Source organism: Eptatretus burgeri, chromosome 6 (genome assembly GCF_056783735.1).
Source record: "Eptatretus burgeri isolate ZD-2024b chromosome 6, Ebu_testis_v1, whole genome shotgun sequence".
Lineage (NCBI taxonomy): Eukaryota > Metazoa > Chordata > Myxini > Myxiniformes > Myxinidae > Eptatretus > Eptatretus burgeri.
In genome coordinates this window covers 70,364,223-70,382,676 of record NC_140966.1, presented here as the reverse complement: position 1 = coordinate 70,382,676, position 18,454 = coordinate 70,364,223, and the positions used below count along the sequence as shown (strand labels likewise).

The window sequence follows — 18,454 nt, the reverse complement described above, 5'->3', positions numbered from 1 at the left end:
CTTGCGTATTAATCTCCTGTTAATGTAATGAGCATATCTAGATTATTGGACTATTGGTCATTTGTTATGCTTCATTTGTCCATCAGCCCGCATCGCGGGAGATGGGGTTATCTTCTGTTTTTTTGAATATGTACGAATAAGCACTGAAAAACAGAAATAAGTGGTCGTTTATGCCATGAAAACAAAATATCAAAAGTGCAAAAGAAAACTCGATATCTGCGATCACAAAGCAATCACTAAGGGAACCCCGCTCCCTCCACCCCCACCCCCAGGCGCCCAGACGCCCACGATCCAATAATGGCCCTTTCTTTTTCGGACCACCATTATGACCTTTATCTTCAAGATTTAGGGATAGAGTGTAAAAGAAAATGTCCCCATCTAAAATCTATCCAAAAAAACTCAACATCATGAAAATCTGAGGAAAATGATTCAAGTTATAATCAAAAATGTGTTTTTTTAATAATTTGGTCACAATCCTAAAAAAGCAGGCCAAGGACACTAATCAACAAGAAAAATAGCAATCAGAGATTGCAGACCCTCGCTCGGACTTGTTTTCTGTAATGGTTGTGTAGTTTTGTGTGGTGTTTGTTGTGTACGGGTGTGTTATGTAATTACTAATAGACAGAACTAGAACTGGAACTTTATAACTGCTGGCAGTGATCACCGGGTACCAAGACGTCCTGCTTTGATGAAACCCCGCTTTGATCGGACACTTGACACTGACCCATGATGTTTATTATTATTCAATTGAGTTCAGAATGGGATTAAAGTGAATGAAATTCAAATCAAATGGAAGACCAAATACTTTTGGTAAAGTATTGCATTGGAGTTGTTAGAAGGAACCCAAACAAGCAAAATGCAAAGATTAAGACACCAGGAAGAACCTGGATAGGACTTGGGTTTCAGCTGCTACTCCTCTACCCTCAAACCCATCCAGGCACAGCCAAGTGAGTCTTATTCAGAAAAAGAACCCAGCTTCAAAAAATTAAATAAGTATAGCTGTCATATCATGTGTCCCATCATGTTGATACTTAAAACCTATATTTCCAAACACTACTACATCATAACTGTGAAGTTTCACATCGATTTATTAAGCAGTTCTACAGAATTTTTTTTTTTTTTTCGCTCAATCCAATATGGCTGCCAGACCATGTAATTTATCAATTATTCATGAATACTCTGATATCTTCAAGGTTTGTGGAACATTTGTGTGAGGTTTCCCCTTGATTTGTCCAGCCATTCTGGAGAAGAAGATTTTTAAAGGTTTGAGAGTAAATCCAAGATAGCTGCCAAACTATGACACCTATGATGTCATATGTGGGAACATTTTGGTGCTCATAGATAGGTGGTCATAGTTGTAAAGTTTCACCTTGATCCGTTTGGCCATTTTAGAGAAGAAGATTTTCGAAGGTTTTTTATATATATATATATATATATATATATATATATATATATATATATATATATATATATATATATATATATATATATATATATGGCTGCCAAACCTCATAACCAATGACGTCATCAATTTTGTTTCTGTTGACCATCAAAAATTTTCATACGGATCGGATGTCATGTTCTACATATGCAATTATGACGTCATAACGAAGGCACCTCTGACATCATTCAAAAATCAAACTTATTCTTCATGAGGAGTACTTGCCATGAGGCAAGTTTCAATTATTTCTATTATGCAGTTTCGGAGATACAGAGGTCCAAATTTTTTTCCATTTTTTCCAACATGGCTGCCACAACACGTGACCTATTACATCAAAATTATCAATAAACATTCTACAGAAGTAGTCACTCCAATGGTGACAATTTCATAACAATCCAACATGTGTATGCAGAGTAAAACACTAAAGTTCTGTGCGGTCAAACAAACAGGAAAGATGTCATGCATAACACAATACTTGCAAAATCCATAAAACAAATTTGACCTTAAAATAAATGGTGGCTGAATTCACTAAAATCCTCTTCAAATTCCAAGTGAATGACTCCACCCTCTGCCGTACCATCAGTCATCCCTCGGATTGGCAGACAGCAGCCTCTTCACTCTGTGCAGATCTGGATGAAATCACAAACTGGTCCAACGCTTAGAACATGTCTCTCAATCCTGACAAATCTCACACTCTCACGATGTCTGTCAAAGTGGTCTGTCTGGAACCTCTCCCCCCCCCCCCATCTACTTTCTCAACAATCCTCTTGAAGAAGTCCCTTCATTCAAACTTTTGGGCCTCACTATCTGTCATGAACTTTCCTGGGAAAGCCACATTTCCAAGCTGGCTTCCAAAGTCAGTCGCCGATTGGTTATCCTCCGTCATGCAAAGTCCTTCCTTGGTACACCTGAGCTCCTGAGCTTTCATCCGCAGCCTGAGAAAGTACTGCTCTCCTTTCTGGGCTGGTGCTCCTGCCTCTCACCTTTCTCAGCTTCATGCTGTGGAAACAAAGGCATTTAGGATCATTGGTATCTCTCACAATGAAACTGAGTCTTTGGGTCTCTCAAGACAGCAAGTTGGTGGTCTTTCTGTCTTCTACAAGACTGTCTCTCCAGACTCACCCCACTCCCCCTGCTCTGTGTGCTGTCTGTCCCGCCCATATTTCCGCAGGGCACTCAAGGTCCGTCAGCAACCCCCTTCTGGCAAAAGTACCAAAATAATGAATAATTGTTCACCTTTACTCTTTCATTCCTCTTTTTTCCCTGCCTTTGGAACAAACTCCCACACACTCTTCAATCCCACTCTTCCCTCCAGGTCTTCAAAACTGCTGTTCACCACCATCTCTTATCTTCCCCCATCCAAAACCATGATCTTTTCGAACCCCATTAATCCACCCCAAGCCCATCCATTGGGACGATACTCTGTGCAGAGCGTTGGTGCTGCCCAAGCAGTCTCCTTGACTATTGGAAACAATTCTGGATGGGTTGCCACTCTGACACAGGATACCAGCAAGCTGGCACTCATTTTATGAGTGTCCTCGGAAGGATGACAGGCAGTCAACCCCACCTGGTATTAATTCAACAGCCAAGTGGGATTTGAACTCAGGATCCGAGGATCCCAAGCCCACCACACTAACATTAAGCCAACACCAGGCATGCCCCAAACCCAACTCCTTCAAATTCCCTGCTTTCCTTCCTGGAAGTCCCTGTAGCGTCCATCTTGTTTATCCCATGTATTCCGTCCCATCCCGCTCCCTTCCACAGACCTCATGTCTATTCCCCACTGTTGTCTGCTTCCCTCTCCCTTCCCTCCTGTCTCCTGCTCCCCTTGTCATATATTCTGGGTGTTAGCTTTTACATGAGCCTTGCCATTGTATATAAAAAATAAAAAATCCGATGAAAATTGACAATCTTAGAAATTTGGCCTATGTCGACAATTTGGCATAAGTTGACATCCAAAATATTTTGTGGTTGGCTTCAGTGACCTAATATGCAAATGCGCTTCAAATTTCAAGTCGATGGGATGAAAATCGAGTATTTTATAAATCTCACCTTAGTTGTTGACCTTTTGGTCTCTGTTGACCTCAAAAATAATTGGTGGTTGAATTCAGTGACCTGATTTGCAAATCCTCTTCAAATTTCTCAATCGGGTGAAAATTGAGGATTTTAGAAATTTGATATGTTTTGACCTTTGGCCTATGTTGACCTTTTGACCTTAAAAACAAGAGGCTTCTTGCATATGATGAACTCTTCCATGTGGTGAATTTTCGTGAAGATCGGTTTAAAATTGTGACCTGTAGGTGACAAACAGACAGACAAATGGACCCAAATGCAATACCCTCTTCTCTGGTGAGGGTAAAATATCAGGTGCACAACTTCAGTGCAGGTACATGATTATGATGCAAGAACCTCTTGGAAGGCCAAGCTGGTAATTGTGATGTAAATTAATGACGTAAATTAAGGGTAAATGTACCTTGCTCTTGGCAATCTCAAAAGGGCAATTTCGTTCCAATCGGATAAACCTTAGTCGAGTTATGGTGAAAAATGTTTAAATGTTATACAGCAGGTCAAGTTCAAAAAAGTTATGTCAACCCCACATATATCCTTTGTATTCCCATTATTGATGCAAAATTTAATTCCCAATATCTCAGCCGGCTCTGAGGTACAGCTTGGACAATTGGCAGGAAAAAAAAAGGAAGGAAATAAATATCTAAATGGGTGTTTAGTACTCCTCGGGGTCTATGAAACTGAGGTACGATTAAAAATTGGGGGTACTCATTGTGGAAACAAACCTAATGACAGGTATACGTCTCTCCATATCCTATAGCCAACAATATTATAAGTATATTAGGATTTTTTTTTGGGGGGGGGACACATTGTCGAGGCTCGTATGAGAGCTAACACACAAAATTTACAAGGGGGGCAGGAGACAAAGAAGGGTGGGAGAGGGAAGCACAAAACTGTGGAACAGAGAAATTAGATCTGTGGAAGGGAAAGGGATGGGGTGGGGTACACGGGGTGAACAAAATGGACATCACAGGGATTTCAGATATTTGTGTTCTCTGGATTTAAGATATTTTTGTGCTCTGGAGCAGAAATCCTGAGTCCAAGATGTTGTTGAGTGACTGACAGTGGCATCTGTTAGTCTGAGCCACACAGGTATTATTGCACGTACAGTGGCAATTGAAAGTCAACATCCTCGTTTCAAATTTTTCACCCTTTGTTGCCATTTAGCCTGGAATTAACTTGCATTAAATCTGACTTTTTCCACCTTTATTTACACATCATAACCCACAACTTTCAAATGAAAAACAAATTCTACAAATTTCAGAAAATTAATTATATATACAATACGAGAATATCTTGGTGGGATAAGTGTCTACCCCCCCGCCCCCCCCCCCAACCCACCCCCGAGTTAATACTTGGTGGAAGCACCATTGACAGCAATTACAGCTGTGCCTCTGTTGGGATGGGTCTCTATCAACTTTGTACACCCTGATTGGGCAATATTTGTCCATTCTTCTATACAAAACTGTTCAAGCTCAGTCAAGTTGCGTGGGGAGCGTTGATGGACAGCAGTGCTCAAGTCATGCCACAGATTTTCAAATGGATTTAGGTCAGGGCTCTGATTTAGGTTGTATAAAAATTATCTTACCTAGCAAGTAACCAGTGACCACTCTCGGTCTTGCCAATGAGACCCTGCGCAGCAGAGCATCCAAGTGATGACTTGTTCTGGTGGACCTTATTGGAGTCCCTGATGGAGGTCGCATGGACTTCAGAAGTGCTGGAGCTTCCTTTGTGTGTAGTCTGTACATTAGACCAAGACCTGCTACAGTTCTCCTGTGTGTTCGGGTGGTCAATATTCAATTCCTGTGGTGGGGCCTTGATGATATGTACAGCACATTGTTGCACATCTTCGAGCTTCTTAAGATGCACGGTACTTGCAGACATCCATGCGAGAGGAGCATACTCCATTGTGCTCCGGACATGGGCTTTGTACACTCAGGCGCAGCCAGGTGGATTCAAATATTGAGCAATATTACGAAGACGCCCACTTTGTCCGGCTCTCACGGCGATGGAGTTCATGTGAGACTAGAAGCCCAAGCTCTAAGAGAACCAGACTCCAAGTATGTCCAACTCATGTACTCGCTGCAGGGGCTTGACTCTAAAGAACTCTGGAGGCTGCTCACTGGGTAGTCGCCTACTGAGAGACATGACCTTGCATTTCCTCTGTAAGTCCTTCCTCAGAAATTATGGCATTCTCTTCATCCAACAGGTAGTAGATTGTACTATTATCGACAAAGAGGCAGGTAGAATTATGCAGGTTGTCACGCAGATCATTAATATGGCCTAAAAATAGGTGGGCCCAATCATTTATCCTTGAGGTACTGATACGTTAAATTAATTGGAGTTAAATTTGATGTTTGGCCATTGACCACTACCTGGCTACATCTGCCCATCAAGTATCTGGATAACCACTGCAACAACTGCCCTCTAACTCCATTAGCAAGCCTGGTGGTGGCTGAATGATTAAGGTAGCTGGCTTAGGATATGAGGGTCTTGAGTTTGAGCCCCTGTCATACCCTTAAATAACACCAGGTGGGTTTACTCAACCTGCCATCTTTCCGAGATCAGCAAAATGAGTACCAACTTACTCGAAACAGGAGGCATTGCATCAGTGGCATAGCCATGCTCCCAGCAATGATGCAACCAGCAGCCATAGGCTGCATACAAAATGATGACTGCATTTGCGTCCAGCTTGGGCAGCAAAACCTTGTGCCATACTCTATCAATTGCAGTTTTGATGTCATTTTGTACCCTCCTGATATTTGTTGAGACAAGACATTTGTACACTCTGGACATTACACAGTGTGTTACGATGTGTAAATAAAGGTGGAAAAAGTCTGATTTAATGCAATTTAATTCCAGGCTTCAAGGCAACAAAAGGTGAATATTTTGAAAGATAGTGTCGACTCTCTATAGGCATCCTCCCCCCTAAGACCACTGGCAAAGATGAAAACACCCCTACACACAAATTGGGGTCATGCTGATCCTATGTAGCAAGTCTGGATGTAATTGGCCCACAACTGTAGGAGTAGCACGACAAACAAATAAAGAAACACAAACACTGATCCGTGAATTATAGTGAGAATAACAGAAGAGAGAGGGAAGTGATTGTGAATTTAATGTTCCATCTCTATTTAATTTTAACATTGTTCTTAATAAACGGGGCAGAAACAACACACGCATGATCGGCCAAATGGTCTTCTCATGTGCCAAAGTTCCCTATGTAACGTTGTTAAGAACAGGAAGAAATTGGGAGGGGAGGACAGAGAGTTGTGGGTGAGGATGCATGCAGTTGGAAGAGAGATTGAGACATTGGGAGTTGGAGTGGGGGGGGGGATTGAGGACTTGAACAAAAGGGGAGAGGATAACAGAGTTGGGTTGGGGGAAGCGGAGGCAGAGAGGAGACAGATTTGGGATTGAGGGGCTGAGGGGAGTTGAGGACTTCGAGTTGGGAGGGATTTTGAGGATTTGTATGAAAGGAGGAGCGGAGCACAGAGTTTGGATGTGGGGGTGTAGCCGGTGTAGGTGGAAGAGAGGACAGAGTATGGGTGGGGGGGGTTGAGGACTTGGAGTGTGTGTGTGTGTGTGTGTGTGTGTGTGTGTGTGTGTGTGTGTGTGTGTGTGTGTGTGTGTGTGTGTGTGTGTGTGTGTGTGTGTGTGTGTGTGTGTGTCATTGAAAGCCGTTCAGGATATTTTAGGTGTCCTGGGTCTGTGGGGTTTCTTGGGTCTTCTGGGTAATTTAGGTATTTTGGGTGTTCGTGGTCTTTTGAGTCTTCGGGGTCTGTTGGGTCAGGTCAGGTCAGGTATGGGAGCATGCGCTGGAGCAGCGTGTCGCTGCGTTCACTTTCCGCCTCCATGTGGCCATCCCCCAGGCAGATGCCTGACATATCCCCATCTCCTTGAGATGCTGCAACCAAGAGGCACGTGGTCTGCCAATTGGCCTCCTCCACTCACGAGGCTCCCTCACTGAGAGAATCAGGTGAGCAGGATCAGCATCAGGAAAACAAGCTATGTGACTAAACAGCCGCTGCTGACGCTCACAGACCATGCAGGTAACAAATGTCATTTGAGTCTTTCTCAGCAACCGCTCGTTGAACACAACATTCGACCAGCGAGCCAAGGATTCTCCAAAGAGACCTGGTCTCAAAGGAATTAAGTCTCTATCTCAGTTCCCTGGTCAGAGTCCAAGTTTCACAGCCGTAGAGCAAGACTGGAAGCACAAAGGACATGAAGACTCAGACTTTCGTCCTCCTGCACAGGCACCGGCAGCGCCACACCCCATGATCCAGTGAATCCATGACTCCCCAGGCCTGACCCAGACGTCAAGTGATCCCTGGCTCACAGCCAGCAGAGACATGAATATCACTGCCAATGTAACTGAATCTCTCCGTGACCTCAACATCCTCACCACAAACAGGCACAGACAAGATATCAGCATCCAAGATGTCATTGAAAGCCTAGATCTTAGTTTTGACCCAAGAAACCTGTAATCCCAGCAGCTCCGACTCCTCATTCAGCACCTCAAGGGCCCCCAAAAGGATATCCATAGTCTGCAAAGCTGACTGCATCATCTGCGAAATCAAGGTCAGAGATCTTGACATTCCCAAACGACGCACCACATCTTGATCTCTCCGACATCCTCCCTCGAATCCAGTCCATACAAGCGCTGAAAATTGTGGGGGCCAGTACACACCTCTGACGAACTCCAGTAATAACTGGAAATAAGTCAGAGATGGTACCACCACACCTTACAGCACTCTCAGTACCAGAGTATAGTTCAGACATCAGATCGATCAGTTTTGGTGGCACCCCACGAAGACCAAGAATACTCCAGAGGGCATCCCGATTCACTGAATCAAACGCTTTACAGAGATCAACATAGGCTGGAAGCAGCCCCTGCCGAAACTCTCGTCTGCATTCAGTGAGGATCCACAGGTCTTTTTGGTTTATAATACATTCATAATCACATACACTTGCTCCATTATAGTATAGATAGATAGATATCGTAAACCTGCCGTCACTGGTTTGTTCTGTAGTAGGCATGTGATAGCACTGGACCAATCATGTTCGGTGATGTACCTCAGGCTCCATAGCGAATACTCAGCAGCCTTGGCTTCACTTTTTAACCTGCCTAATTTTGGCTCATTCGCTCATGATATCGAGCAAAAATTATCGCGATCCAGTCATATATACTGAGTACAATATAGCTGAGCTTCGTGTACCATTGTCGCTTCATCTAGTAGGAGAGAACAAACACTTAGCTCCATTAAAGTATAGATAACAGGGAAGGAAAATAATGTCAGAGTTTAACAGATGTGGTATTAATGGGAGTCTCAATAGTAGATATGATAGGGTTGGACAGGAATTTGAAGTCCACTATATTCCAACTTGAAAGAGCATTTTAAAGGGGAACCCAAACGCTCAGACCACCTTGATGCTAATCTACCCCTTAACACCCCATAAAATAGATACGATGTGTCTTTTTCCGATTTCCGAATTATAAAGGAGGTAAGTTTGTGATTAAAAATCGAAATCTTCTTCTTCAGATTATCCGAGACGTCGCACCAGGAAGTAGACCGCTGGATCTGTATTGTGTACGGGTTACATTGCAGTATGGTTTAAATCAAACGGCGAATAATTTTCGATTTTTCACAAGTGTGCCAAGTCGATGTGTCCTTTGTGCTTGTATAGTACGACAAACCGAGATAGTTTTATGCAACAGCAATGGCTGAAAAACCCAACCTTGGGCCAAAAACTGGACGAGGTTTGTCCGAAATACCCGAGTGTGTATCAGGCCTACAAAATGTTCGCTTTCGTGCTCGGAACATTTTGCAGAGCACTGTTATGAAACAACAGAGATGCCTAGATCTTGTGGTTATCCGCCATGATTGAGAGAGAATGCCGTACCCTCGATAAAGCAGAAGAAACAGCCGTCACTTGAAACTGTAACACCATCTCCACCCAGCTACCAGCACATGGGCATGGATGATTTGAGCGGTGAATCAAACACCTGTTGCCATTGCCCAGCAGTTACCACAAGAGCACCTGGAAATAATTATCTATTATCAACACATTTCTACAAATCAAATGAACCACCATCTATTTATAGTGAAGATAAAGTTTGTATGCATCATCATCTATTCCTCCAAGAGGGTTTGACCTAAGATGCTAAAACTTTCAGGGTACTCCCTCCCCTCCACCTTTCACCATCCCCCCCCTACATCACTCATCAACCATCACCCCCACAATACCCACCACTATCCCACACACCCTCCTCCACAATCCCCCATCCAATGGGGAGGGACATTGACACCTCACGGGCATGATGGTGGGACACGACATGGACACTAATGGTGTCCGGGAAAAGTATGAAATGGGACGATCCCGTAACATACCATACATCTGGTCAGCCTGCGACAATGGGACAGCATTCGTCCGTGGTGTTCGAGTTTGCCTGGGCGGCTCCCGTGCTGTTGGGCGAAGATGGCTCTTTCTGCTGAAGTAATATATACACCGATATATCGATTAATACAAAATCCCTCCCTTATTAACTGTCAATTGAATGGAAAATTAAACCCTACCAAGCTGAAGTGGTCATGTGAACAGCATTTTCATCTTCATGAACACTTCCACCTTCTTCCTTAGAATCACTCGCACAAGGCTCGAAATGATTAGGTTCCACAATTCCCCCCGAAAGCATTTCCAACACTAATTTTGTTTCCAATCCTTCCTTCAAAATCCCAATCATCAGTTTCAACATCCTGAGAACCTTCAGTGTTGCTAATGATGGTGGAATCAGTATCTGAATCTGAGTTCAACATGCACTGTTTCTCTATGTAAGCCGCCGTTCGGATCAATGTAGCTTCAGGGTGTGACGTCACTGATGAAATCGAAAATCGACACTCTAGGACAGTGGTCCCCAACCTTTTTCAATAAACAGACCATCTTCATATCTATATTTTTTACTATGGACCACTTACCCCCTTTTTTCACAACATTTCAAAACTAATTTTATGTGCATAAACCAGAGGAATATTCAACTTTAGTTTGTAGTAGTGACGTCACGCACAATGAACGTTTGTGTGTCGTCTGTCAAAAAGCAGACCTTTCTAAATGTGTTCAAATTAATGTTTTAAAATGATAACAGTATGATCTTGAACAATTGTAGTTCTATTGCTGTACATTTTAAATGATATGGTCCAGCAGCCATTTCTCATATGAGGCCAAATAAGGAAATTCGTTGAACACCCCCTACAGAAAAGGTTTGACTTGACAGGGTGGTAGAATAGACCCTATAGAACACCTCCAGGTCGTATGTGGTTTCAAATTGTGGTATCATTAAAATTCTACAGGTCATTATACATACCAAGGGTACTTACCAAGAGGGTCACTGTGGGCTAGCAAAATTTAGGTGGAGGGGTAACATAAATGTGAATATCTTTGTCTAGACTCGACCAATTTTCAATATTGAGGTATCATTGGCTTCCTATTATAATTCTCTATCAGAGTACGTACAGTTATTTGAAATTGGCCTTTGCCATGGCATCACCAAAGCTAAAATATCACACCAATTCAAACTTTCTGACATTTTTAATTGTGTTCTCATATGAAGGTGAACGGTGTTTCTCAATTACTACTGGTATGTATACATTTTGGAAATCAAACGCTCAAGAAAGTATTGTTCTGCAGAAATTCATATACATACAAAGGCAAGCATAAAGAAAACTGCAACTGTTATTTTTATCGTTCGTCTTTTACTAGTGTATAGCAACACGGAAGCACATACATCAGAGCCGATCATAATAGTTGTCTTTGGCAACACGGAAGTACATTAGTGAAAGCCGAGTATAATAGTTGTCTTTGGCAACACGGAAGCTACTCATTCATCATAGTGGATGATAATAGTTATCATGGTCGACACTGGGAGCTGTGCATGACAACACAGAAGCACAATAGTGAGAGCGAATCATAATAGTTGTGCATGGTTGCACGGAAGCACATTAGTCAGAGCGGTTTGTAATATTTGTGTCTGGCAACAAGGAATCACATTCGCCATGGAAGCATGAAGATGTCATCTGTTGTAACTTTTAGTCAGCATCTTCTTCACCACTGGATTCAAAGATTGTTCTTGGATTTTCACAAGTTTCTTCGGCCATACATGCACATGCTTCTGTGCATGGCATGTGGTTGGTTCTGCATGTGCAGTCGGCTCGGCGACATAGAGACTTCTTGCAGTGACAGACGGTCAGCTCCGGAAGACCCCGTGGTGCTGGATCTTTGGTCATGAGCACAGGCTGCAGGGCACCATCCTGAATTTTCCAGCCATGTCCAGCTGCTGGTGGAAGGCTCTGTGTCGGCTCCAATGCTCTCTTCCATACATAGACCTGGTAATTTCCTCTCTTCATCTGTTGCTGTAAGCTGTCGAATGTAGGGGGGAGATTTTCATTTCTTTGTCCCTTTTGACAGAACTGCCAGTATCTCACATTGTTCACTTTCCTCCCAGCCCCCTTGGTTGTTGAGTACATTGCACATATGAAGGCTTTGTATGCTTCTGAAGTGCTGTTGCTGAGCTCGGGTTCTTCTCCAAGCTGTCCCAGACTGGTCTGATGCTCTTTACTGTCAAGTAATACATTGAAACCCTTTTTCTTGCCGAGTCCTGAGAGTGCACTGTTTGAATCGCACCCAGTGAGTGTGTGGAAGCTGAGTAAAGCATTACACAGCTCAGGTCCTAGTTTGTGTGCCAAGCTGTGGATACGAATATACCTAGCTTTATCCTTGATTCCAGTCCGAAACCACAGCTCCCGACACTGGAGTTTTCTGTAGTGAGTGGTGCAGAGGACAGCCACATCTGTGTCAGGTGATTGAATCACAATCCTGTTGTGATAATGAGAGGCATGTTTTGCATGTAGCAATATTCGTGTGTCTGCCTCTTCATGATCTGTCTTGAGGGGAACCGGTTCTTCGCAGTGCCCTCTGATGACTAGCACAGACTTCTGCCGGTTCTTGAAACCACCACCGATGATTAGGTGTTGACCATCAAGCAGAGTGTCTCCCCCCATGTGGCACCATGTGTCTGCTAAGAAGGCACACAAGTTGACTTTGTTTTCTACATTTCCAATGTATTTGATCCACTGCTTTGGAATAGGAGTAGCTGGCCCTTGGATTGTCACCTCTAAGGCTGCAGATGGTCCTCGTTTCTCTCGCTCCCCAGCTTTTATTGAGAGGCTGGAGTACCGGTTGAAGACAACATCAACCCGCAGACCACCATTCCGACATAGATGGCAGTAACCAGGCTGTAATACTTGAATGCCATTGAAATGAGAGCGAGAGATGAACCTTCAGAGTTTAGGCTTTATTCCATTTGATTGGAGCCGCTTCTACGGGCACACCGGGGAATACAGGTTCAGCTAGGAGTACATAAGCAGTAACGTATACATGTGCAGTTAATCATTGCAGACTAAATCCGCGTAAGCACGGAGTTCGATATAATCTCCATTCTCACCAGTCAATGAGCACCTTCAGTTAACGAGCATCAAGTGAACAGCCGATGTAAATGGCAATGCCCCGGGGACAACCACTCGTGCCGCAGAGACCTCCCCTTATACGCGAGACGCACAACATGTGATCCCGCGTCATGTCCCTCAATTCACGTCAATTCACCACAGCCATTTCACCGAAGTTTGCAGCACCAGCGGACTTTGTCATCTGTACCAGCACCATTGCATCGACGATGTGGGCCGTAGACATCTGGCTGGTTGTGACTTGTGGCAGTTTTGGATGGACATCTACCTTCTTCTCTAACTCAGCAATGAGTACGCTCTTGTTGGTCTTCCTCAAGCTGCCATCATAATGGGCCAGGGATAATGGCACTGTTGATAACTCGTAGCTGAGGAGTTCTCTCAGATTGATGTCCCTTGACTTTCCTGTGATCAGAAGGCGGCCAAAGATTTCACGGTCAGCACTAAGGGTGATAACTTTCTCATCAGTTCGCTTCACTGTTTTCTTCTTGCTTAGTGTGGCAAATGTTTTTATCTTCAGGTTTGGCAGGGAATCCCAAAATGTCACTTCATTGGTATTCAGTCTCTGTTCAACAAATGTTGTCATTTGAGCTGTGCCGATCTGGTAGGAGTTAACCATGCGTGTAGCAGCATCTGGGGGCATCCTGATACCTGTGGCAATGTTAATCAGTGACGAAATTCCATCATCAACGTTGTCTCGGGAGAAGGGATCGGTCATAAGCTCTGACGTGATGACGGTCAGCAGGTTCTGAACATCACTTTCATCTCTCTCCACCCTCTTTGGTGCTGCTTCTCTGTGGGTACCAACACGATCTGAGTCCTGTATGACACACATCTCCTTCATTGCGGTTGTGATGGCTGCTCGTTTATGACATGTCAGGAACCATCGTTCTAGAGCTCCTGCTCTCTGACTGATCCCTATGATGCCACAGTTTGTCTTGCTGTCACGGTTGATGGACTGCTCGAGGGCCATGTCAGTCCACACTTGAGCAAAAGGTTGAGGCGATCGACTGATGGCATGATTGCCAGACATGAACTCTTCATTGACGGCAGGATGGGTTTCAGGCAGCTGTTTCATGGCAGCCAGATAAACAAGAATATTGTTGTGCAGTTGAATGAATATCGACATTTCTGTACATATTCTTGAAGAGAATTATAATACGAAGCCAATGATACCTCAATATTGAAAATTGGTTGAGTCTCGACAAAGATATTCACGTTTACGTTACCCCTCCCCTAAATTTTGCTGGCCCACAGTGACCCTCTTGGTAAGTACCCTTGGTATGTATAATGGCCTGTAGAATTTTAATGATACCACAATTTGAAACCACAAACTACCTGGAGGTGTTCTATAGGGTCTATTCTACCACTCTGTCAAGTCAAACCTTTTCTGTAGGGAGTGTTGAACGATTTCATTTTTTTCAGGTCCTTGCTTCTGGACTAATACAAGTACACGTAGAGAGTAAAGTAGGAATATAACTTTCCCAACTTAATGAGAGTCCTTGGCTTGTATCTTCCCAACCAGTTCATCAATGTGAAGATAAATCGTGGATAGGCAGGCACACATGTCATATTCAGGCTGAAGCTGAGATCTTTATTTTGTTTTTAAGGCTGTTAAACAAGAGAATCCAGCATCACAAGCATAGGTTGTTGCAAATGGAAGCAATATTTTTATTGCTTCATCTGCCGGTTGGTTCTTCAAAGTCTTTTTCAGCGGAGAGCCATAAGGCCATGATAGATTACTCTCTGAATTTTACCTTCAGGCTGCCATCACGTGACAAATCCACCAGCTGATTTTGGGCTCGGCAGCTAAAGTTTGTGTTTGAAACGACATCTGTGGAGAACGGTGCAGAGATTCACTGCCACTTGTCATCTGAAATGTCTCTGATGTACGTCTCAAATTGCATATCCAAGGAATTATATTAAGCTGAGCAGTCAAAACTGCTTTGATGCTGAGCAATCCAATCTCAGAATTACTGAGAAATTGTGTGAGCAACGGAAACATTCCAGTAATTCCATTTTCCAAGTGAGTTTGCCACACACCGAGTTTCCTTCTGAATCCCATCACTTTATCGCTAAGCATCAAAATGTTCATATCGTTGCCTTGCAGTGAAAGGTTGACATCATTAAGAAATCAGCTAAATATGCAAGTTTAGCAAGAAAGAGTTGGTCTTTGAATTGGCTTGCATGGCTGTAGCTGGCATTTGTCAAGAATCCCTCCAGTTCCTTGTGCAGCTCAAATACACGTTGCAAGACTCGTCCGCGTCATAGCCAGCGGATCTCGGTAGGCAGCAACAGTTGGAAATGATCAGCTCAAATGTCATTGCATAGTGCAGCAAAAAGACGAGAATTACGTGGCCTTCCTTTTACAGAGTTTACTGTTTTCACTGTATCTGTCAGAACGGTGTCTAGCTGTGGCAACAAATGGCGAGCTGATAAGGCTTCTCTGTGCACAATGCAGTGGGAAACTCATTTTACCCGCTGAATCGCACCTTTGTGCACTCCCATCATTGAACGTGCGCCGTCGGTGCATATCCCGATACAATCCGACCACCTTAAATAATGTTCACACATGTAGGAATCGGTAGCTTTGAAGATTTCTTCAGCAGTTTTCCGAGTTTGCAGAGGTTTCCAGAACAGGAAATCTTCAACTATTTTCCCTTCCCAAGGATACTGCACGTAAACCAGTAATTGAGCTAAATCAGCAACGTCTGTGGATTCAGAGTTGAATGGCAAATCTCTTACCTCGAAGATGTTGAACAAGTTGCTCTTCTATATCAAGTGACATGTTTTGAAAGCGACAACAAACTATAATTTCTAATTGGAATGGAAGCAAGCTTTTTTTTTTTTACTGTTTCAGAGCCAAACAAACAGTCACACACATCCCGCACACAGTGCATCACAAGATCTTCCCCAACTGTGTGGAGTTTTTGGACTTTGCAATCCTCAGCGAAATCAGGAAAGATGCTTTCAAATCACTATTAAGTCAAGTTGTCATTTTACACATTGAGAACTCCTGAAGGCAACATGAAGGCTTTCTTTTCTCTGAAGGTGGATGATGAGATTCCTCGATTCCCAGTCGTAGACCCAGGCTGGTCCCCATTTCCACTCGCTCGTCTCAGAGAAATCTCTCCATTTTGCAATGCGCTGTGCTCACTGCGTCCAATCAGTCGTGATTTATTTTCAAAACTACACTGGAAATATGAAGACGAGTTCGGTGAGATGCAGTAGGAAAGAAGCAACTGACTACACAATGAACAGGATGTGACGTAACACTGTGGCAGGCTGTGATTTACATCATTGTTGAACACAAACTAAAAGTTAATATTGGTATCCATTTGATGAAAAATGGCTGCTTTGAATGCTCTGCTTAGAATTGCATCAAAAGTGAGCAAATGTAAAAGAGTACTGTACAAAGAGCATATACTGTATATAAAAAAAGATGACAGAAGTCGACGAGGTGAATTGAACAACCTGCTTTTATCGAGTAAACATGTCCAAACTGAAATAACTTTTTTGTGGGGGAGTAACTTGCGGACGACCTGCCATTTACTGGCGGACCACAGGTTGGGAAGCAATGCTCTCGGGCTTTTTTTCACTGTGATTGGCAAAAAAAATCAAACTTTTTTTTCCCTTCAAATTAGACCGTGATTAATGATTCTCAATAGGTTTCAGAAAAAAAAAATTGCGTTTGGGTTCCCCTTGAAACATCACAGCAAACCTCTTCAAATATGCAATGTATAAAACCAAAAGAGATGGCTTTGGAAAACAAATTTATGGAGTTTCTTGAGGATTTGGTGATGTATGGTGCAGTGATTGATTAAGTTGATGTCAAATATAACAAATGCATGAAGTTACGATACTTGTTAAATGCAAGAATTGGGACTTGGTAACCATCCGGCAACTCGCAAGCTAATTGTTTCCGTTGTAAACAGAAAAGTGTAGACAAGGGATTGACTGGAATAGGCTGTTGAAATATCGACTCCACTTCCATCAACTCTTTAAGGTTTTGTAATAACATTGCTCAAGGAACAGATATAAATGATACCACTGGTCCAGGTCACTGATGTGTTCGATACCATTGTTTAGTCTGTCATGAAGGACTAGTTGCTAATATTCTATAGAGTACGAGAAAGTTCAATTTTTTGGGGTTTTAGGAAGTGGACAAACGACAGAGATGCTTTAAATTTGACGACATTTTTCCAGACTGGCAACCAAACTTGCATGCATATTAGAAAAACAACACTTACATTATTTTTAAAGGTATCCTCCAGCTTTAGACATGAGAATCTAAAGTGACACGATTTTCAACCATCTAAAATTTTTGATGGCAGTAGAAAATGGCTGCCACAGCCATCAGCGGCTGAATTTGACATGGCCCAATATCCAAATCTGTTCAGAATATGATAGGTTACTTGTGTGCCAAATTTGGTGCTTTCCTCACAAAATGCACAATTGTTATGCTAAGTTGCCCCACTTTATCCAATATCGATTTCATGGCAGGAGAACGAGTTAACCAATGCGTCGTCGGGCAAATTGGCCTCAGGCGTGTAGGGCAAGGAGTATCAGCATCGTCAACGTGGATATTCAAGTACAGATGCTTGAATTTTCCAGAGTTGTTGTAGATGTTGCTGAGTGCTTGGACATAATCAAGGGCGTCTCTTATGAACGGTGCAGTTTGTAGGGCTTTGGATGTAATGAGTTGGGTGACATGAGCTCCACAGTGAACATAATTGGCCAGCGGTTGGAGTTTTTAACCTCCGCCATCGAAGATGGACGGAGGTTACTGTTTTCACCTGTGTTTGTTTGCGTTTGTGAACAGTATTACGGAAAAAAAAAACTCCTGGACGGATTTCGACGAAACTTTGTGGGGGGATTAGGTATGGTCCAAGGATCATGCCATTAGATTTTGTACTTGGTCCAAAGTCCAATATGGCCGCTATGGCGGCAATTTTGGAAAAAATATTTGAATTTTTGTATTTGCATTTCTCCATGTTTTGAGTGATTTCCAACCAAAAAAAAAAAAAACAGAAATTTTGCACCTTTTTTTTCAAAAAAATTTCGATTTTTTTTGGCATTTCTACATGCGCGTCGATCTCGTTTAGTTTATTCAATCGTGGTTCAGTAGAGTCTGATCTGTTTTGACCTACAATGAATAGGATATCAGGTTCACTTAAGTGACCCAGCAGTATTGGCGGCAGAGGTTTTGCACTCTACCGAGTGCTCTCCCTCTAGTTTTAGCTGTGCTTGACAGCCCTTGTACTTTCCGGACATGTTGCTTGCCCCATCGTAAGTCTGCGCTCTAAGGTGTTCAATAGGGAGTTGACACCGAATTAGGACATCCTGAAACATCTTACAAAGTGATACTCCTGTTGTTGACAATACTTGGTAGAGGCCGATGAGATCTTTTTGAACATCAAAGGAATCC

At 43.0% G+C, this 18,454-nt stretch overlaps 1 protein-coding gene across 1 annotated transcript in view; it reads left to right on the top strand.

The window, feature by feature from the left end:
• Window positions 1-18,454, top strand: part of LOC147025015 (excitatory amino acid transporter 5-like) — a 76,589-nt gene that overhangs the window by 897 nt on the left and 57,238 nt on the right. The gene's annotated exons all lie outside the window — the stretch shown is intronic.